The following is a 26202-nucleotide window of genomic DNA, read 5'->3' as shown; positions in this document are numbered from 1 at the left end:
TGATTATTTATAATGTTATAAATGTATTTGATTATTTATAATGTTATAAATGTATTTATTATTTATAATGTTATAAATGTATTTGATTATTTTCTGCTTCAGAACTGAACAAGGATTTCTGCTGCTCCTCGTGTCCACGTTCCTCTACAACCCAAAATCAGCTCCACAATCACATCAAGAGCTGCAACCATGATAAATATGAGACTCTGGTGAAGATTAAGACTGAACATGAGGATCTGACGCCCACCAGAAGCTCCAGTAATCAGGAAACGTCCTCTGGTACTGTCAGCATTAACACCTCTCTCAGTCCCACACAGGAAGAAGGAAACGTCTGCTCACAGTGTGGGAGGAGCTTCAGGTTCCAGTGTCATCTCAAAATACACCAGCGCATTCACACTGGAGAGAAACCGTATCAGTGCTCACAGTGTGGAAAGAGATTTAATAGACAGAGTGATCTCAAAATACACCAGCGCATTCACACTGGAGAGAAACCATATCAGTGCTCACAATGTGGAAAGAGTTTTAATAGACAGAGTGAGCTCAAAATACACCAGCGCATTCACAGTGGAGAGAAACCGTATCAGTGCTCACAGTGTGGAAAGAGTTTTAATAGACAGAGTCATCTCAAAAGACACCAGCGCGTTCACAATGGAGAGAAACCATATCAGTGCTCACAGTGTGAGAAGAGTTTTAATACAAAGAGTGAGCTTAAAATACACCAGCGCATTCACAGTGGAGAGAAACCGTATCAGTGCTCACAGTGTGAGAAGAGTTTTAATAGACAGAGTGATCTCAAAATACACCAGCGCATTCACACTGGAGAGAAACCGTATCAGTGCTCACAGTGTGGGAAAAGTTTTAATAGACAAAGTGATCTCAAAATACACCAGCGCATTCACACTGGAGAGAAACCGTATCAGTGCTCACAGTGTGGAAAGAGATTTAATAGACAGAGTGATCTCAAAATACACCAGCGCATTCACACTGGAGAGAAACCATATCAGTGCTCACAATGTGGAAAGAGTTTTAATAGACAGAGTGAGCTCAAAATACACCAGCGCATTCACAGTGGAGAGAAACCGTATCAGTGCTCACAGTGTGGAAAGAGTTTTAATAGACAGAGTCATCTCAAAAGACACCAGCGCGTTCACAATGGAGAGAAACCATATCAGTGCTCACAGTGTGAGAAGAGTTTTAATACAAAGAGTGAGCTTAAAATACACCAGCGCATTCACAGTGGAGAGAAACCGTATCAGTGCTCACAGTGTGAGAAGAGTTTTAATAGACAGAGTGATCTCAAAATACACCAGCGCATTCACACTGGAGAGAAACCGTATCAGTGCTCACAGTGTGGGAAAAGTTTTAATAGACAAAGTGATCTCAAAATACACCAGCGCATTCACACTGGAGAGAAACCGTATCAGTGCTCACAGTGTGGAAAGAGATTTAATAGACAGAGTGATCTCAAAATACACCAGCGCATTCACACTGGAGAGAAACCATATCAGTGCTCACAATGTGGAAAGAGTTTTAATAGACAGAGTGAGCTCAAAATACACCAGCGCATTCACAGTGGAGAGAAACCGTATCAGTGCTCACAGTGTGGAAAGAGTTTTAATAGACAGAGTCATCTCAAAAGACACCAGCGCGTTCACAATGGAGAGAAACCATATCAGTGCTCACAGTGTGGAAAGAGTTTTAATACAAAGAGTGAGCTTAAAATACACCAGCGCATTCACAGTGGAGAGAAACTGTATCAGTGCTCACAGTGTGAGAAGAGTTTTAATAGACAGAGTGAGCTCAAAATACACCAGCGCATTCACAGTGGAGAGAAACCGTATCAGTGCTCACAGTGTGGGAAGAGTTTTAATAGACAAAGTGATCTCAAAATACACCAGCGCATTCACACTGGAGAGAAACCGTATCAGTGCTCACAGTGTGGGAAGAGTTTTAATAGACAGAGTGATCTCAAAATACACCAGCGCATTCACACTGGAGAGAAACCATATCAGTGCTCACAATGTGGAAAGAGTTTTAATAGAAAGAGTGAGCTCAAAATACACCAGCGCATTCACAGTGGAGAGAAACCGTATCAGTGCTCACAGTGTGGAAAGAGTTTTAATAGACAGAGTCATCTCAAAAGACACCAGCGCGTTCACAATGGAGAGAAACCATATCAGTGCTCACAGTGTGGGAAGAGTTTTAATACAAAGAGTGAGCTTAAAATACACCAGCGCATTCACAATGGAGAGAAACTGTATCAGTGCTCACAGTGTGAGAAGAGTTTTAATCAACAGGGTAATCTAAAAAAACACCAGCGCATTCACAGTGGAGAGAAACCGTATTAGTGCTCACAGTGTGGAAGGAGTTTTAATGGACAGAATGCTCTTAAAATACACCAGCGCATTTACACTGGAGAGAAACCGTATCAGTGCTTACAGTGTGGAAAGAGTTTTAATACACAGAGTCATCTCAAAAAACACCAGCGCATTCACACTGGAAAGAAACCATATCAGTGCTTACAGTGTGAAAAGAGTTTTAATCAACAGGGTAATCTCAAAAAACACCAGCGCATTCACACTGGAGAGAAACCGTATCAGTGCTCACAGTGTGAGAAGAGTTTTAATACACAGACTAATCTAAAAATACACCAGCGCATTCACACTGGAGAGAAACCGTATCAGTGCTCACAGTGTGGAAAAGGCTTTAATGGACTGAGTGATCTGAAAAAACACCAGAGCATTCACACTGGAGAGAAACCTTATCAGTGTTCACAGTGTGAGAAAAGTTTTACTGAACAGAGTGCTCTCAAAGTACACCAGCGCATTCACACTGGGGAGAAACCGTATCAGTGCTCACAGTGTGAGAAGAGTTTTAATTGTCAGAGTCATCTCAAAAAACACCAGCGCATTCACACTGGAGAGAAACCGTATCAGTGTTCACAGTGTGAGAAAAGTTTTACTGAACAGAGTGCTCTCAAAGTACACCAGCGCATTCACACTGGGGAGAAACCGTATCAGTGCTCACAGTGTAAGAAGAGTTTTAATACACAGAGTGCTCTCAAAGTACACCAGCGCATTCACACTGGGGAGAAACCGTATCAGTGCTCACAGTGTGAGAAGAGTTTTAATTGTCAATGTCATCTCAAAAAACACCAGCGCATTCACACTGGAGAGAAACCGTATCAGTGCTCACAGTGTGAGAAGAATTTTAATTGTCAGAGTCATCTCAAAAAACACCAGCGCATTCACACTGGAGAGAAACCGTATCAGTGCTCACAGTGTGGAAAGAGTTTTAATATACAGAGTAATCTTAAAGTACACCAGCGCATTCACACTGGAGAGACACCATATCAGTGCTCACAGTGTGGAAAGAGTTTTAATCAACAGAGTGCCTATAAAATCCACCAGCGCATTCACACTGGAAATAAACCATATCAGTGCTCACAGAGTGGAAAGTGTTTTAATCAACAGAGTGCTCTCAAAAAACACCAGCGCATTCACACTGAAGAGAAACCTTAATAATGATCTCAGTGTGTGAAGAGTTTTATTACACAGAGTCACTCAAAACCCAGCAGCGCATTCACACTTGAGACGAACTGTATCAATGCTTACAGTGTTGAAAGAGATGTTTTGTATAAAAGTGTCGGCTAAATGCTACAAATGTGTGTAAATGAGTCTATGAAAGTGAGTGAGCTAAATGAGTGGGACGGTTAGTGAGTGACGTCTTCAGATTAATTGGTGCTTCATCCAGCTAAACATGGTGGTAATGAACTGAAGTTAAGTAACTGGTTTTTTTTTTATTTCCAGGTTTATGAGTTTTCATCGTTTTCACTGTTAACATATATTTGAATTTTAGTTCATCCCTAATCTAAAACAATTTTTTTCTTGTTAATAATGTAGAATATTTTGTGGTCACATTGATTTTTGTTTGTATTAAATTTTCATTAGGAATGTTGTTGTGTTTATAATGAATGAATATGATTGTAATGGTAATAAATCAATGATATTTCTGTTTTTAACAAATTCTTATTCGATTTAATAACTAGATTGTTTAACAAAATCTTGGAATGTGAGAGAATGAACGATGCTTTTGTGTGTGCTAAAGTGAGAGGAGAAGAGTCTACATGACGGTAGTCTGCTATGTTGTAAGGCTTGGAGGCCATGACACTGAGCTGGAGGTGGCAGAGATGAGGATGCTGTGATTCTCATTGTTAGTGACGAGGATGGAGGAGATCAGGAGGGAGTTTATTATAAGGATAGTGCAGGTGGGATGTTTTGAAGTTAGTGAGGTGAGATTGAGATGGTTTGAGCATGTGCAGAGGAGGTATAAGAGTTATATAGGGAGAGGGATATAAAGGATGGAACCGTCAGGCTGGAGGAGAGGAAGGCCACAGAGGAGATTTATGGATGTTGTGAGGGAGAACATGCAGGTTGTTGGTGTGACTGAGGAGAATGTTCAGAACAAGATGAAGATGAACGTTAACCAACCAGAACCAGCATATTGTTTTTTATTATTGATTATTATTTTTGTAAAAACCACCACACATGATGTTGGTAAATTATTTTGTGCTTTTTGGAGCAATTAAACTTATTTTGCATTTGCTTGATGTTTTAATGTCAAACAGTTTTCTCCATAAAACTTCTTATTCCTAATACCTAAGAGCAGAACTAACATCCATAGAATTTGTGTCAGCCATGTTCCAGCAGCTTCTAACTCAAGACAGATCTGTTTTTGGTGCATCCCCCAGACCAAATATTCCCTCGACATAAAGTAACAGTTTGGGGTAATTTTTAAACTTTAAAAAGAGACCACTGTTTCATTACCTTTTAATGGTACCTTTCAAATGCTCCGCCTCTGACACAGACACATCTCTTTGGTATACAATGTTATGACAGGTGACCATTTGCTCAGACTGTAGCAACCGCTCAGGTATGTGAAGAACACGTTTTATAAGTAACATCTGAGTCAACATGTGAAAAACTGTTTTCATAAGTGGGTCAGGATGAACGTGACTTCTTAAATGAGCAGAAAAACTAGTTTCCTGAGCGGGTTGGGGGATGAGGTGACAGTCACTACAGTCACATCAGCACCGGATTCAAACATTACACAGAATAGGGAATCACCCCACTGGACTCTGTAAACACTGTAATACACAGAAAACAGTCAAACTCAGATTCATAGATTACAAAAGGTATAAGAAAGAACAGAGAGAAGCATTAGAGAAACTGCTTGGAAGAACGTCTAGGACAGAGTGTCAGGCATCTCAAGTTGCAAAAACTAATTTCAGGGAGGTACCCCCGGACCAGATAATCCCCCCCACCCCAAAAATAATAAAAATAAAACATCTCGCACACACCAACGGATTTGGGTGATAACAGAACTTTTAGGAGCTGCTAACTGAGCTACTTAGCTAATTGTTCGCGTCACAAACACATTAATGTGTACTACATAGTGCACTAAATAGTGTGAAAGATAATAGATTTATGTTCCCTACATAGTGCACTAGATTGTATATTAGAGAAGAATTTATGTTTTTTACTTAGTGAACTAGATAGTGTACTAGATCAGCCTTTCTCAACCGGGGTGCCGTCTGGCTTCGTCAGGGGTGCCATCAAAAATATTCTGACGTTACTGATATTAAAAATGAAATAAATTTAAAATACAAAAAAGTCAACTTATCATGAAAATGTAGACCATTAGCCGCCTAAAACATCAACATTTTTCTCACACGCCCCTTTCCCCATGCTACAACGTCAACGCGGGTTGCGTCCGTTGCCTATAGTGATGAGTCGTTCGCGAACGATCCGATTCTGTTGAACGGCTCTTTAAAATGAACAAAAGAAACCGAGTCGCACCTCTGGGAGTCGTTATAATATATATTTATATTTCAGTGCAGTTCTTATCGGCTGTAATTCAACCATTCCGCTTCCATCAGTAGAGGGAATTAATCAGTCATAATAAGAGCTGTTTATTGTCAAAATTCAAATCACTTTCAGTATCGCGGAGAGAGCAAGCGACACACACACACACACACAGAGAGAGAGAGAGAGAGAGAGAGAGAGCTCATTACCTCATTAATGTAAATATTATAATTTTTATTGTTATTATTTTGCACTGTTTTTATTAATATTTTATTCTATTTTATATTTTTGCACATGTAACTGTTTTGTATATATTTGTTATTTTTTATTGTTCTTTTTATTATTTCTCTCTAACTTGCTTTGGCAATACGAATGTCCTTATTAGTCATGCCAATAAAGCTTCTTTTGAGTTTAAGTTTGAGAGCCGTAACCGAGCTACAGAAAAAACATGCAGACAATGAGCAGTGCTAGTGGTATAATGACAAATAATAATAATAATAATAATAATAATAATTGAGAAACAAACTATAAACTTGTTTAATGATGTTAAATCTGATTGGTTCATGGCGCGTATATATATATCAGGATTTTCAGATAGAGAGCAGAATTTATGGTTCTGTAATATCACTCAGGCCCTGAAGCTGCAAAGCATCCACATCTTTACACTACCACCACCACGTTTCACTGTTGCTGCTGTGAGTTTATTATTTACCTCAGTTTGAAGTAAAATGAAACATTGGTGCTTTTTGCTAATTCAGTGTCACTGTGTGGAAGATTGAAATCCCAGAGAAACACAGATTGATATTTTAAGAATGAATAAAGTTTTATAACAGTCTCTGCGCACCTTCATTGTTTGCGTAGTTGTTGTGTAGTGAGCGGATCTATAGGACGACTTACTCTGAAGGACACGTGAGATGTTCGGTCTCTTCGCCCCCTCTCGGGTTCGCTCTGCCCTTTCCTCTCTCTCTCTCGGCTTCACAACATCACTGAGCTGCACTGCGACACTGGAGGAACGTCTCAGCGGCTTTCACACAGACTGGAGACCATGGAAACATGCAAACAAGAAAAAGCAGAAAGAGCATGGCCGAGAGGTTAAGGCGTTGGCCTTGAAATCCAATGGGGTCTCCCCGCGTAGGTTCGAACCCTGCTCACAGCGGCCTGGACTTTTAATTAAAGAGCCACACCCTGAAACAGAGGATTGTGGATTTAACACTGATAAAAATTTATAATTGTGTTCAGATTATAATAATGAATGTAACATATTTATATCAGAAAATAAAGTGAACCTTCCTCTTTGTGTCCCACAAGAATCCTACTGAATCTTCTCCCTGTTTAGGGTCAAATCCTGTTCAGAATAAAATCACATTACGCAACGCTTTACCTCAGAATTTTCTGGTAGAGAGCAGAATTTGTGATTCTGTCCTTTTTTCCAACTCTACTGAACCACAGTGAGAGTCATAAACACCACCAGCACCACCAACAACCCCACAAACACCATCAATGCCCGAACACCATCTACCAGATCTATAAACGGAACCTAAACTAATTAAACTAGTCAGACTTTTCCGCTTCAGTGACACCATCATCATCTCCTCCCTCTCTCTTTCTCTCAGGCTGTGGGTCAGAAGTGTGTAGGCGCTGTTTTACACTCTGGTACTGACGGGCAGACACTGGCACAGGTAGGAAGCAGCGCTGATCTCCACATCATCAAGCCACGCCTTTCATTCTCACCAATACTGAACTGCTGCCTGGTCAGGTGGATCATCAAAAGTACAACAGCACAGAGTACAGGTACACACATGCACACAAATGAGTGTACATTTATTTTGAGTAAACTACTCAACATGTTCCAGCTAATCTGTTTAGAAGCTGGGGTCAGAGCTTTGAGAGATAAAGCCATGCTCAAGGGTCCAACAATTTCTGCTATACACAACTGGGAATTGACAGCCCAGAGCTCTGCCTACTGAGCTACAGACAAAACACTCGCAACAGAAATAAACTAATCCTGCTACAGAAATCTAACTAGTCCTGAATAATCAAGCCTTTAATATTAAATCAGATAATCAGACAAAATATGATAAATATTTTGAAGCACTTCTATTAACCACTGTTTCAGATCAGGATCCAAACCTGATGTACACAATTATGTTTCTATACTCACCAGTCTGTGTTATACATGATGAGCTTTATTTATCTGTATTATTAAATACATTTCATTAAAAGTATATTTAATGAACGTACAGCTAACCTACACTACTGTGCATGCACATATAGCGTATTTACTATCTATGGAATTATCTATTTTTATCAGTGCACAGAAGTTGGCTAAAACACAAGAAGTTTTGTTAATGCAGATCTGTAATTTTAATGTTTGTATTGTTAATGTAGATGGAAAACTGTAACCTGGAAGCCTCTAAGAGTGGTAAAATATATACATAGAACGTAACTGGAGGTATTATTGTTACTGAACATTTTAAACTAGTTCACATTTAGTTAAACCAGTTTGTATCTTGTGCCAGTGTCTCCATGAATGAATAGGAATTAGGAAGCTGAGGGAACTTCATGACAGCGGGGCTGAAATGGTAGATGTTTAGAGCAGCTCTACAGATTTCATCTCATTGAACTTTTTTATTTAAAAGTTCTTGTGAACATTATTTACTGATTTGTAGCATTGTTAGCTGTTTATTTCAGGTGCAGTGTGACAGTAGATGATTTAACAAATCACACCCAAACTACATAAACATGTAGACACTCATCCTCCAGAGACTCAGAATGTGTTATTATTATTATTATTATTGATGTTGTTAATAAATGAGTTTAAAAATGACACCATTATTTGAGCTGTATGGGCCACATGGTGGATCAGTGGGTAACACTGTGACCCAAACTCAGAGGTGGAAAGTAAGGAATGACATTTACTCGCGTTACTGTAATTGAGGAGTTTTTTGTGTACTTGTACTTTTTTTTTGTAGATTTTACAACCTGTAAAGAAGTGGACATGAAACCGGCCCGTTAGGCTGTTCGATCCTGCGGAGCATTTACGCATTTGTGGCTGCGAACTGAATCACGAGTTAACGAGTCAGAAACGACTCACTCTGTTTCATTATGATGTTGTGCATAAACAACTCCATGAATCGGTTCATTTGGTGAAGAGATTCAGATGTATAAAGCAATCAGAGCTTCAGAATTCACATTCTGGGCGGAATTTCAATCTCTTTCTTTATTGGTTGTTGTATAAATGACAGTTTAGTGAATAAATCACCAATTTAAGCTTTTTACCTGGAAAGCCGAGAGCAGTGTTGCCAACTTAGCGACTTTGTCGCTATATTTAGCGACTTTTCAGACCCCTTTAGCGACTTTTTTTCAAAAAAGCGACTAGCGACAAATCTAGCGACTTTTTCTGGTGTTACTGGAGACTTGGAGACTCGAATGTGAAAACACATATTGTTCTGCAGTTACTGTCCTCACCGAGCAGCGGGTGCTGCTGTGAACGCCCCCCCCCCCCAAAAGCACTCACGGGCGGTCAGTATCACAGTCAGAGTTGCCAGATTGGGCTGTTTTCCACCAGAATAGCGGGTTTTGTTGGAAATTGTTTTAAAGACATGCAAGCAAAAATAATTTGTTCTTTATATGTATAATTACTGATCTGTACATTTTAAGATATTAATTTGTACGTCATGATGGTTTAACTGGTTTATTATTTGTGAAATGCTAAACATCATCTGCTTATCCTGTATGTTGGGCATTTTTTCATGCATTTTGGCTGAAAATTACTGTCGCAATCTGGTAACCCTGCCCAGAGTAGCTCAATGTTGTCTTAAAAAACAAAAACAAACCACAAATCAACAGAAGAATGTTCATTTGTAGTTCTAAACATATTTAGGTTGTTTTTACCCACTTTTTGTCTCTCCCACGATGTTATTCCTTTCTTCTACAGCGTCAATTACATGCAAATTGACCTTATGCAAATTAGGTGATGACGTCATTTAGCGACTTTTAGGACAGCCAATAGCTACTTTCCTTACTGAGGAGTTGGCAACACTGGCCGAGAGAATAAATGATCTACAATAGTTTACATACATTAGTTAGGAGGATAAAACAGTTGGGGATGGATTTATATAATCTGGAAACATACAGGATGGTCTTGTGGATTATATCCCTAATGGAACAACACATGGATATAGATCAGGTAAGCACATAAGTGCTTATGATTTTCTGTTGCTGTGTGACTGATCTGGGTCGCGGTTCTGCTGTTTACGGTTGGCTTTCATTTTGCAACGATAGCAAAGCATTATGAAATATTGTGATTTTTTTATGTTCATTATTGTTTGAGTAATTATTGAAGTAAAACGGACAGCATAAATGTGATTGTGAGATGTAACTGGTTTGTTCCTATATGACGGTGTAAGACCCGTTATATTTTTGCTAGGTGCGACTTTACCAGCCTAACCCTGTTACTGAGGATACACAGAAATGATGCTGTATTGAACTGATAAGAGCAGTTACAGGGTGTTCGGTGCAAACCGGGTCTGAGGAGGGGAGCAAGGTGGAACAGGCACCGGTACAAACCGGGTCTGAGGAGGGGAGCAAGGTGGAACAGACGCCGGTACAAACCGGGTCTGAGGACGGGAGCAAGGTGGAACAGACGCCGGTACAAACCGGGTCTGAGGACGGGAGCATGGTGGAACAGACGCCGGTACAAACCGGGTCTGAGGAGGGGAGCAAGGTGGAACAGACGCCGGTACAAACCGGGTCTGAGGACGGGAGCATAGTGGAACAGACGCCGGTACAAACTGGGTCTGAGGACGGGAGCAAGGTGGAACAGACGCCGGTACAAACCGGGTCTGAGGACGGGAGCAAGGTGGAACAGACGCCGGTACAAACCGGGTCTGAGGACGGGAGAAAGGTGGAACAGACGCCGGTACAAACCGGGTCTGAGGAGGGGAGCATAGTGGAACAGACGCCGGTACAAACCGGGTCTGAGGAGGGGAGCAAGGTGGAACAGACGCCGGTACAAACCGGGTCTGAGGAGGGGAGCATAGTGGAACAGACGCCGGTACAAACCGGGTCTGAGGACGGGAGAAAGGTGGAACAGACGCCGGTACAAACCGGGTCTGAGGAGGGGAGCATAGTGGAACAGACGCCGGTACAAACCGGGTCTGAGGAGGGGAGCAAGGTGGAACAGACGCTGGTACAAACCGGGTCTGAGGAGGGGAGCATAGTGGAACAGACGCCGGTACAAACCGGGTCTGAGGAGGGGAGCATAGTGTAACAGACGCCGGTACAAACCGTGTCTGAGGACGGGAGCATAGTGGAACAGACACCGGTACAAACCGTGTCTGAGGAGGGGAGCATAGTGGAACAGACGCCGGTACAAACCGGGTCTGAGGACGGGAGCATAGTGGAACAGACGCCGGTACAAACCGTGTCTGAGGAGGGGAGCATAGTGGAACAGACGCCGGTACAAACCGGGTCTGAGGAGGGGAGCAAGGTGGAACAGACGCTGGTACAAACCGGGTCTGAGGAGGGGAGCATAGTGGAACAGACGCCGGTACAAACCGGGTCTGAGGAGGGGAGCATAGTGTAACAGACGCCGGTACAAACCGTGTCTGAGGACGGGAGCATAGTGGAACAGACACCGGTACAAACCGTGTCTGAGGAGGGGAGCATAGTGGAACAGACGCCGGTACAAACCGGGTCTGAGGACGGGAGCATAGTGGAACAGACGCCGGTACAAACCGTGTCTGAGGAGGGGAGCATAGTGGAACAGACGCCGGTACAAACCGGGTCTGAGGACGGGAGCATAGTGGAACAGACGCCGGTACAAACCCTGGGTCAGAGTAAGTGTGTGTGGAGAGTAAATGTATATATGATATATAGTGACTATAGAAAGTGATGATAATAATACTAATAATGGTTCTGCTTTTTTTTTAGGGCCCCACGGAGCGTACACCTTATTTGAGCTCAGTTTTGAGTTCAGTAATGAAAACAACAGACCACAGTACTGGACTCGTACTAAAATTACAGCTGGTCTCATGATCACATTTGATCCGTTTGTACGACTTTTCAAGTTTGTAGGCCGGGCAGGACCAGCTTTAGTTAGCCTGGGTCACAACATGATACACCGGTACCTGACCGGTACCAGTGATACACTGGCTGTTACCGATAACGTCACCGGTCAGTGAAACAAAAGAAATTCAGTTCAAAAGAAATGTGTGTTCAAGTCCTTGCTCAGGGGCCAAAATCTGGCAACTTTGCAGCAACGGGGCTTGAACCAACAACCTTCTGATTACTTCAGTTAAAGAAGTTTAATTCAAAAGAAATGTGTGTTCAAGTCCTTGCTCAGGGGCCAAAATCTGGCAACTTTGCAGCAACGGGGCTTGAACCAACAACCTTCTGATTACTAATCCTTAAATAAAATTGACTAAAGCTAAAGTGCAGCTTTTGTTGTATTTTTATATTTCAGTGTTTTATATAAACTTATTAAACTACAAGCTTGGTATTTCATTAGTGCTGTTGTTGGGAAAAATAGCATCATTTGTTTGCTCAGTAAAGTTATTTTAATATTCAGATCAGATCTATATTAGTGCGGGACAAAACACAAAACACATACGACTTCTTTTACAAATTCTTACACAAGATCTACTCAATCCATACATTCACAAGGGCCAAATCCACAAAATGGAAAAAAATGGAAATGACGTATCTCTAAAACTAACAGAAAAACGTAGGAAACATTTATTGTGCATTTATTCAGACAAATCAACCTATTAAAGTCTGCTACAGTTTGATGCATTAATGTCAAACAAAAAAAAACTTTTTACCCCCTACAAAGAAGTTTGTATTTATTAACATTGTTTTAAATAAGGATCAATGTCTCGAAAAATGACATTATTTATTTTTATATACAATCAATCTATGGTCCTCACCTACTACAAACCTTATTTTGGTAAATATTCATTTATTTATTACAGATTAATAATTAAACATTTGGAATGAAGAAAAAATTAACTTATTTTTATTACCATTATTACATTATATAGCATATACTAGTTTACACAAGTTAAAATTGTACTGTTTCAATTTTTAAAACTCAAACTTTAAAAATTAAACTCAAACTTTTGAATTAAAACATTTAGCTGTGTTTTTATAAACAAACTTTCTTTTTATAGATATATTTTAAAAAACAAGGAACAAAAATCTGAATATTTAGTTTGTCAATACGGGTTTTAAACTATCCACAAACCTTTCTTTCATTTCAATATTTTAAAAATAAATTATATCTAAATTATTCAAATTAAATGATTTAAAGTGGAGCTGCAACCTCAGCATCACTGTTTCTGACCCACTGAAAACCAAACATTCCCAACATAAACACACAAATCCAACAAAGTGTTTACAATCCCAGATCTGCTCAATCCACGCATTCACAAGGGCCAAATCCACAAAATAAAAAAAAATGGAAATGGAAATGACTTGGCTCCCCGTCACTCCTCTCACTATCCTGTTGATATTTATCCTCGCTACTCAACACTGCAGTCACCATCATCTAGTAATGTACACACCTCATCTACTGTCAGCCAAACCAGACTGGACATGGGGACCTAGGGACTGGGACATTGGGACACCCCTTCCAACATTTCAAACTGCAGTTAGAAACTAAACTACCAAAATAAAATAAAATAGAATGTTCCCCTGCCCCTGCATGGGAGCTCTGCTTATTGCTTATCTGACCCCCTGCAGTGCTCAGTCAGTCTGCTGGGGATCATCCTCACAGGACAAGGTGATTGTGATTGCGTGATTGTGATTGCGGAATATGATCAAAAGATGGCGCTAAAGTTATTTATACATAAACATGAGCAACGTTTAACAGTGTTACACAATGACTAACTGTACAACAAGTCTGTTTTATGCTGTAATGTATATGTACAGTATGTATACACACATATTAGGTGATCCATTGTTCTTCAAATAGGCTAGTGACCCCTGTTCTTAAAAAGACAAAGATACACGTTTCATTTGAGTACATGATCTAATAATGCTGTGTGTTAAGGTTTTATTTAACCTGGTTTATACCTGCCTTCATCCAGCTAAAGATGCCAATCATTTTTAAATAACCATCTGCGACCTTAACATCACAACAACACAAAATATATTTCATTCTTATATGCAAATATGTACAATAACAGTTGTTTAAAGTTAAAGTTGAGTTTAAAGTTACATACTGAGTGAATATATTGAGCATTTATTACGTTCTGTATGTACTTGGCTAATACACAAGATGTTTTGTTAATAGAGATCTGTACTTTCAATCTTTTTATTGTTAAAGTATACTGTAAAACATTTCACGTTGGTTAAACTCAGAAACTTAAGTTCACCTGCTGCCTTAAAAAGCTGAGTAAACTCAACTTGAAGAAAACTGTTAACAACTCAAGAAGTTAAGTTAAAAAGTTGTTTAACTAATGATTATTCATTGTTTCAACTTGATGCACTGAGTCAAAATAACTTACTATATTTTATTCATTTTAGAAAATGAGCTATCTAGTCAAATAAACATACAATTCCTCACTATTTTAACACACACTTTTAAGTTAATAAAACTTCAGCTATATTCACATAACTTATTGTCTAAAGTTAACAATGCTTATGTTCATCATTTCTAGACTTGACTAATAAATGTTTCCCAGTTTCTTTAAACTTTACAATGAATCAACTTACAACTTCGGTTTATAAATAACATTTATTTAAACAAAAAATATTTCATATGTTTTCACCTTGGCTCTTGGTACATCTTTTAAAAAGGCAATGTGTACCCAAAATAAAAACAATGCCACTTCTGAACACATTTATTGCAAACAGGTTCCATGAATGTTGTTTAGGAATAAATCTGTTTTTTGTAGTGCTGTAGTATTCTTCCTTGACCATTTCCACTTCATGAAAGGGATCTTCAGAACTCTGCAGAGAGAAAAAACAAGAATGCTAAATTGTGTTCTCAAAAATGTATGTGAATAAAATTATTATCTGGATAGTGAGATATTTAGTACTCTTCATTCATCCCTACATAGGTCAATTAAACCCAATTACAACTTTAAAAAGAAAACCAAATTCTTTAACGCTCAGCAGATCAACACAGTGTAAAAACGCACATTATTACAAGTCATTATTTACTTTTGAAAGTGGATGGCTAACGAATTAGCTAGCTAGCTATCAGAATCTTTACCACCATTAGCTTACCCGAGCACGCATGCAGACGTTTTGTTTAAAAGCAAACCATAGTTTATTTCACCACAGTTAACGTTCCGTTATACTCATTACAGCACAAACCTACACAACCATTATTTAAAATATCTGCCATGGACCCAAGTGGTGTAGTAGCTAACTGTTAACCTAATGTTAAGCGTTCATGGCCTCGGTAAACATAACGAAACGAGTAAATCCGTCAGTTCTGTCACATTTAATGGTCGACGTACACAATTTCACTTTTTATCACACAGGTTTTAAACTTTGATAAACTCACCTGCTTCCCGCCATTGATGCTTTCAGTAGTAAACGCTCCAACTTGCCAAACTCCACTCGGTGTATTAATCCGCCTCAAACTGTAGTCCAGAGTCAGGTGTGTCCCTCCGCCGCTAAATGTAGTCCACTATCGTATAACGTGTGTTATTCTTGTTTTTATCAGTATTAATATTAATGGCTTTTCGACTGTGAAAAAAATTGGTTAGCCCCATGCTCCCATGGTTTAAACGTTTTAAAAAATATTATTGTTCTGTCTAACTCAAAAATGGTCCCACCTATAGGAATCGCCCACTCTTTCCCCACCTTTTGTTTAACTGATAACTTACAGACATGAGTTAAATGAACATTGACAACATAGAAAAACTAACAAGTAGTCAAGACAACTGATTATTTTACGTTAGATTTTCTGAAAACTTAATAACCTGAGTTCAAAATCCAAAACTTGTCATGACAATTTGAGTTGAGAGTTCACATAACTTATTGAGGCTGAAATGTTTTACAGTGTATCTTATTATTCTTAGTTACAGTAGCAGTATTAATTTTCATTAATTTTGCAAATGTTGTCGTTTTTGTTTTATTTATTTGCAAATTAATGCATTTGAATGCTTTAGAAAGTGGGACATTACCATTTTTAATATAAGAGCCAGTATTACTGGCTCACTTAGTTTGCCAGTGGTGCCATGTCTTTGCCAGATGTGGCCCAGATCTGTTTTGGGACATGTGGGCCATATAAGCATTTCCTATATGTGGGCCACTTTTGGCTTATATGCTGTTTGCCGATGCCGGCAGTGAGCCGGCAGTGCCGTAACGTTGCCAGAAGTGGCCCACATCCGTATGCTATCTGGGGAACATCATAACTCACGTTATAACTTCCTTATTAGTGTTGCTGTGGGTATTATATTGGATGTTGCCTGCGTGTTGTCTGCTAGTTAATGTGTTAATGCGTTTAACCCTGCTAGTTTTATAGTGGACACACTGTAACAAATTTCTGTAGTTTTTACAGTATTACTACTGTAGAATGATAAAATTCTTACTGTAGAACCTGTACACAGCATTTTACTGTAGATCTGCAAAGGATCATGGTCAAGATTCAGTGGTGGGCGAATTCTACAGTAAGCATATTTCTGCTGTGAATCACAATACAGTAAATTTAAGCGGGATTTTTCTTTTTCTGTCAGTTTAAACAATAATCCGTCTTTGGTAATAGTACAGTTTGCATTATATCTAACACAAATATTAGTTTTTTTTTTATCACTCAGACAGAAAGACATCTTTATATCATCAGTAACAGGTACAGAAATTAGAATTACTTGATAATAGTCACCTACTCTTTTAAAACGCTATTAAGACAGAAAGCGAGCTAGCTCACTAAACATAGAACTAATCGGCCAGTTGATAAACAACTAGCTAATGGTCTAGCCAAAAGTGATACACTAGAGAGCCAGCGTGCATAACATTACCAAAACAGGTAAGAATTTTAAACAGCACATTTTTAATAGTAGAATGTGTTTATTAATGTAATATCTCTAATGGGAGGTTAGGAATTAACAAAACTGTCATAGTCTCCAGTCTTGTATATAAATTTCTACAGCAGTAACAGTAATTCCTTGTTTTATCTTTACAGTGCAGGAAAGAAAACTTTAGCCCAAGATGTGGATTCTAGCAAATGTAAAACAAAGCACTTGCACATTTTTATGGTTTTCTTTAGAACAGCAGTGTTTACAAAAATATGAATTTATCAAAAACATGTTTTAAAATGTTGAAATTCAATAAATATTTTTTTGTTACAAAGTGTCTTAATTTTTACAGTGTATAGTTATTTTTCGAATATTATTTTAGTGTTAAATGCTGTAATGCCTTTAAAGTAGTCTGATATTTGCTGTAATTAAAAGACTGTGATAACAATTACAGTAAAGTGATTACTGCTGTAATAGGTTACAGTAATGTGAAATTACTGTAATAAGAGCTACAGTACTGTGATTATTACTGTAATAAATATTACAGTACTTTATAGTTACTGTAATTAAATTTGCAGTATGTGTACTGTAAAATTTATTACAGCAACTTACCGGCTAATTGCTGCCAGCAAGTTACTGTACATTTCACAGTCTCCTTTTTACAGTGCATATTGGACACTCGGCCTGACATTCGAGTTTTTTTCATCTCGTTCTCGTCTAATAAACTTTCAAAAACGAATAAACCTGCACGAACTGACTCTGCAGTAAACAAAGCACAAACTACAATCTAATATGTTTTTAAAAGTCTTTCTGTTTATTTTTATTTAACGCTATTTCATGATTGTGAGCTTTATCTGCCTTGAAAAGCCAAGGGAGCCTCTCAAAAGTGCATAAAACCAGGTTATAGTTCTGTATTACCTAGTGACATGTACCATTCACCACAACTGTATTAAATCCTACAGTACCGGTACAGTCAAATACATACCGTGTAAAAGAAATCTAAATGTACATTTTAATGTAATAAGCAATGTAAATTGCAATGAAAATTTTATATATTTCATTCTTTATTATTATACTCATGCTGTAGGACTTTGTATGATTTATCACTGCTGTAAGACTATTATGTAAAATAGTGAGTAGTGCAAGTGACATGGTAACTACTACAATCTTTTTTGTATAAAAATGTACGTTTCTATGTTATATTTCTACGTTTATATTTTATTCTTTATTACTATACCCACACTAGAGCTTTTTTCCTGTAATTTAGGGGTAGTAGGTGGTGCATGTCACTACATTGCTTATTACATTAAAATGTACGTTTAGATTTCTTTTACACGATATGTATTTGACTGTACCGGTACTGTAGGACTTAATACAGTTGTGGTGAATGGTACATGTCACTAGGTAATACAGAACTATAATCTGGCTTTATGCACTTTTGAGAGGCTCCCTTGGCTTTTCAAGGCAGATAAAGCTCACAATCACGAAATAGCGTTAAATAAACATAACAATAAAAACATATTAGATTGTAGTTTGTGCTTTGTTTACTGCAGAGGCAGTTCGTGCAGGTTTATTCGCTTTTGAATGTTTATTAGCCGAGAACGAGATGAAAGAAACTCGAATGTCAGGCCGAGTGTCCAATATGTCCACTATAAAACTAGCAGGGTTAAACGCATTAACACATTAACTAGCAGACAACACGCAGGCAACATCCAACATAATACACACAGCAACACTAATAAGGACGTTATAACGTGAGTTATGATGTTCTGATCCAACTACACTGAAACTTTGTGATTGACACGCTTCTTGCTGCGCTAAAAACCAGCTCTTTTGATTGGTCGGTAATTACGTCTATCTCCCCAGTAGTCCCGCCCCCTGCGCCCCTAAGCCCCGCCCCTGCAGCTACAGGTACAGATCAGTTTTGCAACACGCTGACTGAGATATTTGTAGCAAAACTCGTGGCGGGCAGATTTGAAACTGTGCTGCAATGTTTTTATTCTCACATCGAAAATAAAAGTACACATTTATTTTTTACAGGTACAAATCTTTTTTACAGTTACAGATTTATTTTTACAGATAAAAATGTTACAGATTATTTTTACAGTTACAAATGTATTTTTTACAGGTACAAATCGTTTTCACAGTTACAGATTTTTTTTTACAGGTACACATTTTTACAGATTTCGTTTTCACAGGTGCAAAACTTTTGCTACATATTTACCTCCATAGTTGTGCTCCTTAGACAATATAGACTGAAAAACGATGTTTACTCAAGGATATTGTTAATAACAGGTCTTTAGAGTGACTCTGAGAGTGTAACAGCAAATAAACCGGATCATGAACCTGTCAAAACTCCTGAAGCACTGTCCTGATGGTAACATGTCTGTAGCTACAGACAGTAATGTCATTGTAAAACACACTCAGATAGGATGAATAGGGTCAGTGTAGAATTATGTACAAAGATCTACAGAGATTAGATGAACTGGCCGGTTAGCTCAGTTGGTTAGAGCGTGGTGCTAATAACGCCAAGGTCGCGGATTTGATCCCCGTACTGGCAACACCCTCTTTTGGACTTTAACTAACAAACAAGTGAACCTTCTCTAACTAGCAGGTCCTGTTGACCTGGGCTTCAAACGTTGTCTCTGACAAGTGTGAAATCTTTTTAATGTTCCTCTCATTCAGGTCAGAAACATGCCATTATTTCAATTTGCCAAACTTAATGACCCTTCTGTAAATAGTTTAATGTGCACGCTGCTGCTATTGGCTTGTTTTTCTTTTCTACAATGTAAGTTCACACCTTCAGGTTCATGTTATTTGAGGTCTGTGTTTTGTTAATTCATATGAATGCTGTGTACTTTGGTCAGTGGAAGTAGTTTTATAGCTTTATAAAAACATTGTACTTACTTACTATTTCCATTCTTGCAGGAGTGTGGGTTTACCTTCCACTTCAATAGTGAGGCGTGTCCAGCCCTGCTACACAAACTGTCATTTTTGTCCCTGTTAAAAACTTTAGCTTAGTTAAAGCAAATAAAGACACATTTAAAATGTTCATCATTTATTACAGGTTTAAAGTTGCATAAAACAAATGTTTGTACAAATAATATAAAACCAAAGTACGAAATAAACATTTCACTTATTTTAATGTATTTTTATTTCTAGCATCACTAGATAACGATGATGTCTGTACAACATTTTGTACTCACACACACACCGCTCAGCTGCTGCTGCTGATCCTCTTTCACCTGCATTTAGTACAAAAACACCACAACAAATCATCTGGATTCAAGCTTTTCACTAGGATTTATATGAACTGGGTTTTATGTACTAGAAGATGGTGGGATAATTAAATGTAAATATGAGTATTTCTTTTAACAAAGGAGTTTAGCTACCACTAATTTGGTCTATAGATAAACACAAATAAACAAAGACTCATGATGATAGAACAATGCAACACTGTTCATTGTCCACAGCCCTCCATTCACACCTTCTCATGTACATTCTGGTTGAGGACGGTTCATTATTTGCTGAGTGGAAATCATCTAAAGACTATGATTTTGGAATGTAGATCTAGAAGTGTTAAAGTAAGAGGCTATTCATGTATGAAAACTTAGCATTCATAATATGAAGAATTTGTGCAAACACCATAAAGACCAGGGTAAAATTCTTCCACTTGAGAGTAAAAGTTGTTCTGTGTTTATTAAAGTAGATTAAACCTGAATAATGAACAAAAACAGATTCGGATCTGAGGTTGGTACATTATTTATCATTAAATGTAATGTGGTGTAATCATATTCACACCATCATGTACATTTGATAATTGAAGTAGAACAGTTCTAGTGGATATTTGAAAATGAAACACGATTTCAGTCACAAAAATGTAACTTCTGTGTGACCGTACTGGTGTCTATTAAAAATGCTGCTTCTAGTAAAACTTCATCCGCACTATAAGCAGCAATATGGGTCGTTCTCTTATGTGAATGCGCTGGTGTGGTGTACTTAAAGGATATTCCTTTCACTAAAGTTTGTTTTTTAGACCGTGAACGGTGATACGACCTCTCTCCTGTGTGAATACGCTGGTGTTTTTGAAGGGTACCATGTTCAGCAAAACTCTTTCCACACTCAGTGCAGTTATACGGTTTCTCTCCTGTGTGAATACGCTGGTGTACTTCAAGTGCATTACTGTAAGCAAAACTATTGCCACACTCTGAGCAGTGATAAGGTTTCTCTCCTGTGTGAATACGCTGGTGTACTTTAAGGTCACTACTTTGAGTGAAACTCTTTCCACACTCTGAACACTGATATGGCTTCTCTCCTGTGTGAATGCGCTGGTAATTTTGGAGCATACTCTGACGTGAAAAACTGTTTCCACACTCTGAGCAGTGATATGACTTCTCTCCTGTGTGAATACGCTGGTGTCGTTGGAGATTACTCTGCGTAGTAAAACTCTTCAAAGTTCATGTTTATGCTTTGATAAGACTGTAGAAACTGTTTCCTTGAAAAGCAACAGAAACAAAATAAGAGGTCAATTCATTAGCATTACTATTAGCATTATCCATTAGCATTATTATTACATTAATACCACAATAAGTAATAAAAACATTAAATTCACTTCACATCTAAGTGAGAATCTGAATTCAAAGAACATCAGGATAAAATACTTATAAATACTGCAGATATTAATAATTAAATAACTATAAATAACTTGATATAAATAAAGATATAAGAGATCTGACTTTCTCAACATCAGTCCTGCACCAAGCAAATCTAATCCAGTTCATGACAGGACTAATAATTAGCTCACAAGTGTAAATCTTTGGTGTGCTGGGAGTAAAAAAGGTTTCATAAATCACCACAATTATGAGCATAAATCTATTTTAAACAGTCTGAATATATTAACCTGATAATATTAAATAACATAATAAAATAAAAAGAACAACAAATGCAACATAAATGTAAAATAAACTAAATATAAAAAACCCTTTACCTTCCTGTTAGAATCCTGGCAGCCACTTTAACAAAGCTGGTGTCTCCAGCAGGACGTTTCTAATGAAGAACGTGCAGAAGAACCTTCTTACCAAGTGACTCAGCTACAAGTCTAGAGTTTAGTCGTTAAATAGAGCTGAGGACAAAGACCCAAGACCAGTTAAAAACTCTGCATTGGTCAATCATCAGCCAACCATTCACACCTTCTTGTGTGAAGTACTAGCTCATTATGGAACGTGTGCAAATGAAGTAGATGGAGCCACAAAGCATGATGGGTAAAGTCAAACTACACCTATTTATCTGAGCAGAGAAGTTATTTACATTTAATCCTAAACACAAACAAGGAATTGAAAGGCTATTCTGTAAAGTGACATGACATGAACTTAGATAAAGCTTTTATGATAAGAATCTAAGTCATGTAAAATGCTGTATGTATATTTGTGTGAATTAGTTTCTACTGTATATGAGGAACAATAAGAAAACTAGAAGAGGAAACACCCACCTATAGATTTATCTGTATTTATGGTGTAAAAATATGTGAACTGTTGGATTTACTGAAGCACTTTCTACATTCTGAGCAGTGATACGAGCTCACTGAGGAAACATAAAGATTAATAAAGGGAAGGAAACAAAACCTGAAAATAAAAGCTTTACCTTCCGTTCAAATCCTGTTCAAACAGCTGAGAATGAGAGCAGTTCATAACTACAGGAACACAGACTGTACTTGTACTCTGTCTGTTTGCCTCCAGCATCGACTGGAACCAACGCCAAACAATTTAACTCTACCCAGGGATGCCAAGTCCAGCACAAATATCCAGCTCAAAGTCTGTCTAAACCCGCCCTTCACATGCTAAAACTAGCAGACCTTGTTTATAGGTATGTAAGCGCAAATCCTCATTAAAAACATTTTGTACGGTTTGTAATGAAAGCTTTTAGACAGCCGTGACACATTTTGAAAGTAGCCAAATTTGGCAGGAAAATCGCGAGAGTTGCCAGGTTCAGCCTGGTCTAAAATCAACCCTGAAGCTGAAACTAGCCCAGAATCCAGGGTGTCACAGATATTGGTGAAATGACAAATGAACGATCAGTACTACTAGTGAATCTTTTATTATTAATAATAATATAGTTTCATTTTACATTCCGATTGATATTTTTTGTGATGTATTTTGTTTACATTGGTATTACAGCTATTTTATAATCGTCATTTTACATCCGGCCCGCATGAGGTTCGTGGCAATTAAAAATTAGATGTAAATAAACGTACATCAAACATGCATTACAACAGGATTGATTTTGACGGGAGCGCTAAATCTTTAAATTACCGTAAGTTTGGATTTACGTGTGTGCGAGTGTTTCCAGCTTCACCGTAATGTGAACAGAAGGAGTTTTTAACAAGACATGAACTTCTGAAGTATTTATTAACTGAAGTCAGGTGTAACGCTGGTTAAGGATCAGAATTTAGGCTCTAAATCGCTGTTACGATACTAAACAGAAATATAAGAAAATTTTTACTCTGCCTACTTCTAATTTTCTGATTGTAACATCTAAACATTAACAGCTTATTAGAACTGTACAATCTACTGCTTTTCATAAAGAGTGGGCAGTCGTAGCTTAGTGGTTAAGGTACTGGACTAGTAATTAGAAGGTTGCTGGTTCAAACCCCACCACAGCCAGGTTGCTGCTGTTGGACCCTTGAGCAAGGCCCATAACCCTCAATTGCTTAGACTGTATACTGTAACTATATTGTAAATCACTTTGGATAAAGATATCTGCTAAATGCTGAAAATATAAATAAACAGATAAAATTAATATTGAGCAGAATTAAGTTCACCTTATTGGTCTGGCACTCCACAACAGTCCCAGTTTCTTATGTGGCCCCTTGGAAAATTTAATTGCCCACCCCTGGTACCCTTAAACTTTACAATTAAAGGCCTTTTAAATCGTCACATTTCTAGAATGTATTTGTAACCTACAGTACATGTTGTGTACTATCATTATGATGCGGAATTGTTCTGTGGAAACAAGAGAATTCCTTTTAATAACAATAACAATTCATGTAATCAAGATTATTCCATTTAATAACAATCTAAATTAAAACAGGAATGAGCTTAGATTATGTTTTAGTTGACTTTAAATTTAAAGTAAAATCATAATGTCCAGTTATTACCAAACCTTTTATTTTAAAGCCTGAAATTCTATCCTAAATAGTTCCACCAGACGCTTTTACTGTAATGTTTAGTATACGCACATCTTCACAAACAATGTGGGAGCTGATTTGACTGAGCATTTTGAAGTGGAGGCTTGACCGCAGTAGTAAATCAAACAGTTCACAGACACACAAGTACACAGTAAATATTTCTACACCATAAATACAGATAAATCTATAGGTGGGTGTTTCCTCTTATAGTTTTCTTATTGTTCCTCATATACAGTAGAAACTAATTCACACAAATATACATACAGCATTTTACATGACTTAGATTCTTATCATAAAAGCTTTATCTAAGTTCATGTCATTTCACTTTACAGAATAGCCTTTCAATTCCTTGTTTGTGTTTAGGATTAACACTAGAAGTCCCAGAAATTTCGAGCTCCCCCCTGAAGTCCCGAAAGAGGGTCAAATGACCCTTAGTCCGAACTGACGACTCTGATGGCTCCAATTAGCATCCTTTCATTTGTAAATGTGGCCATTGCCTGAGGAATCTGCAGGGGGGAGTAGAGCTGAATTCACACTAACGTCTGTCTAATACTTGAAAAGGACTAAAAACCTGGCCTTTCTGAGCCAATGGCCTTAAAGACAGATCTTTTACTTTTTTTGGTGTCAATGACAAAAAATACCAAAATTCAAGATTAAGTCAAATAATAATGATGATTTATTAATATGAATATAAGTAAGTTTACGTCGAAGTCTTCCTTCGGATCCAGACAAGTCTTCTGAAGCTTCTCAGGAGAGAAAAGCAAAAAGAGCCCCCACCTCTGGTCACTCTTTAGTTTTATACCTTCATTAATTCCTGATCACGTCAAAAATGCTTATGTGTGTGCACTGTCTTTTGCACAAAATGCTGAAGCATACAAAATCTTTTTCTGTACCCCTGTACATTTTGGCAAGACACAGAGTCCTGGGTCTTCACAAAGATCAGTTTCAGTTCCCTGTTCCTAAATGTTCTGTACAGAGAATTAGCCAGACATTATGTAATGGCTTTTTCCATCCAAAAGTCAGCTTTTTAAGTACAGTTATAAGTCAAAAAGTTTTACCATATAAATCAATAAATTTTACCTAAAAAATCAATTTCTAACCGAGATGACATCCTCAAAACACCATGTGAAACACAGGTCAAGAGACTTTGCATTTTGAGGGAACTGACAATTTGTATAAAACACACATTTAGTTTTGAAGCACACATGAAGTGTTTTGGGAGAGATGTGACCTTTTGCTGCTGATCCGTGATGTTGTGCTGCATTATCCAGGTCATTTTGCCAAATGTACATATAGTTTGCAAAACATACAATCTGTTTCAAGTTTTCAAGTTTTTCTAAAATAATTTATTTATGTTTTTCTTTAAAAAAAAGATGTGAAAGAAGTGGGTTCAAAATGACAGACAAAAAACTAAACAAATTAATTGTGTTGATCCACCTCAACAAAGGTCTTGTAAAAGAGTGTAAGCAAAAGAATGTAAGCTGCTCCTGAGTGTGTCTGCCCACCCCCCAGCTGCATTGTTGTGCAGGGGATATGCATAAGGTTGCTAACACCTTAGCAAATTTGCATGCAGCCTTTTGTGCTGTGGGGGATAAATAGGTGACTGCTTCACCTATTTTGTTCAAAAGAAACCGTCTACATTCTCAGCAGCATGCACAGCGTGGTTGAGACTGAGGATACCAACAAAAGGAAGCCAAACACGGTCACACAATACAACCACACAAAGTGCGGTGTGGATGTAATGGACCAAATGGTGCGGGAGTACAGCGTGCGTGCAGGAACACGGAGATGGCTAGTCGCCGTGTTCTACAACATGATTGACATGGCAGCACTGAATGCGCATGTTCTTTATCAGGCATGCACTGGGGTGCAGGAGAGATGGGTGGACTTCCTGGTTGAGCTTGCAAAAGAGTTAGGTGACTCATGTGAGTGAAAAGAAGGCACGCAAGGAGAAACTCCTTCGGCAACAACCTTCCACACCCAGCCCTGGCAAAAGGGCGAAGTGTCAGGTCAACCATCGATGCACGAACAATTGTGCAACTGAGAGATGTGTTGACTGCTACAAATACACGTGTGGCTAATGTACCAGGGACATACCCAGGCAGTGCCAGGTATGTTCCGACAGTGCAGACAGACTGCTGAGTGAGTGCTGAAATGCTAGTCACACAAGAAGGACATGCCA

General features: G+C 38.2%; 1 long non-coding RNA gene and 1 pseudogene across 1 annotated transcript; both read left to right on the top strand.

Annotated features, from left to right (window-relative positions):
* Window positions 1-4541, top strand: part of LOC134326241 (zinc finger protein 208-like) — a 164594-nt pseudogene extending 160053 nt beyond the window's left edge.
* A 3027-nt stretch (window positions 4542-7568) lies between these two features.
* LOC134326769 (uncharacterized) lies at window positions 7569-8566 on the top strand. Its single transcript, XR_010014580.1, has 3 exons — window positions 7569-7655; window positions 8384-8446; window positions 8543-8566. It is a non-coding gene; the product is annotated as an uncharacterized LOC134326769 (long non-coding RNA).
* Window positions 8567-26202: the final 17636 nt, after the last annotated feature.

This window comes from Trichomycterus rosablanca, chromosome 14 (genome assembly GCF_030014385.1).
Source record: "Trichomycterus rosablanca isolate fTriRos1 chromosome 14, fTriRos1.hap1, whole genome shotgun sequence".
Taxonomy (NCBI): Eukaryota; Metazoa; Chordata; class Actinopteri; order Siluriformes; family Trichomycteridae; genus Trichomycterus; species Trichomycterus rosablanca.
Note: the sequence above shows the minus strand (reverse complement) of the source record. Positions and strands in the feature narration are given on the sequence as shown.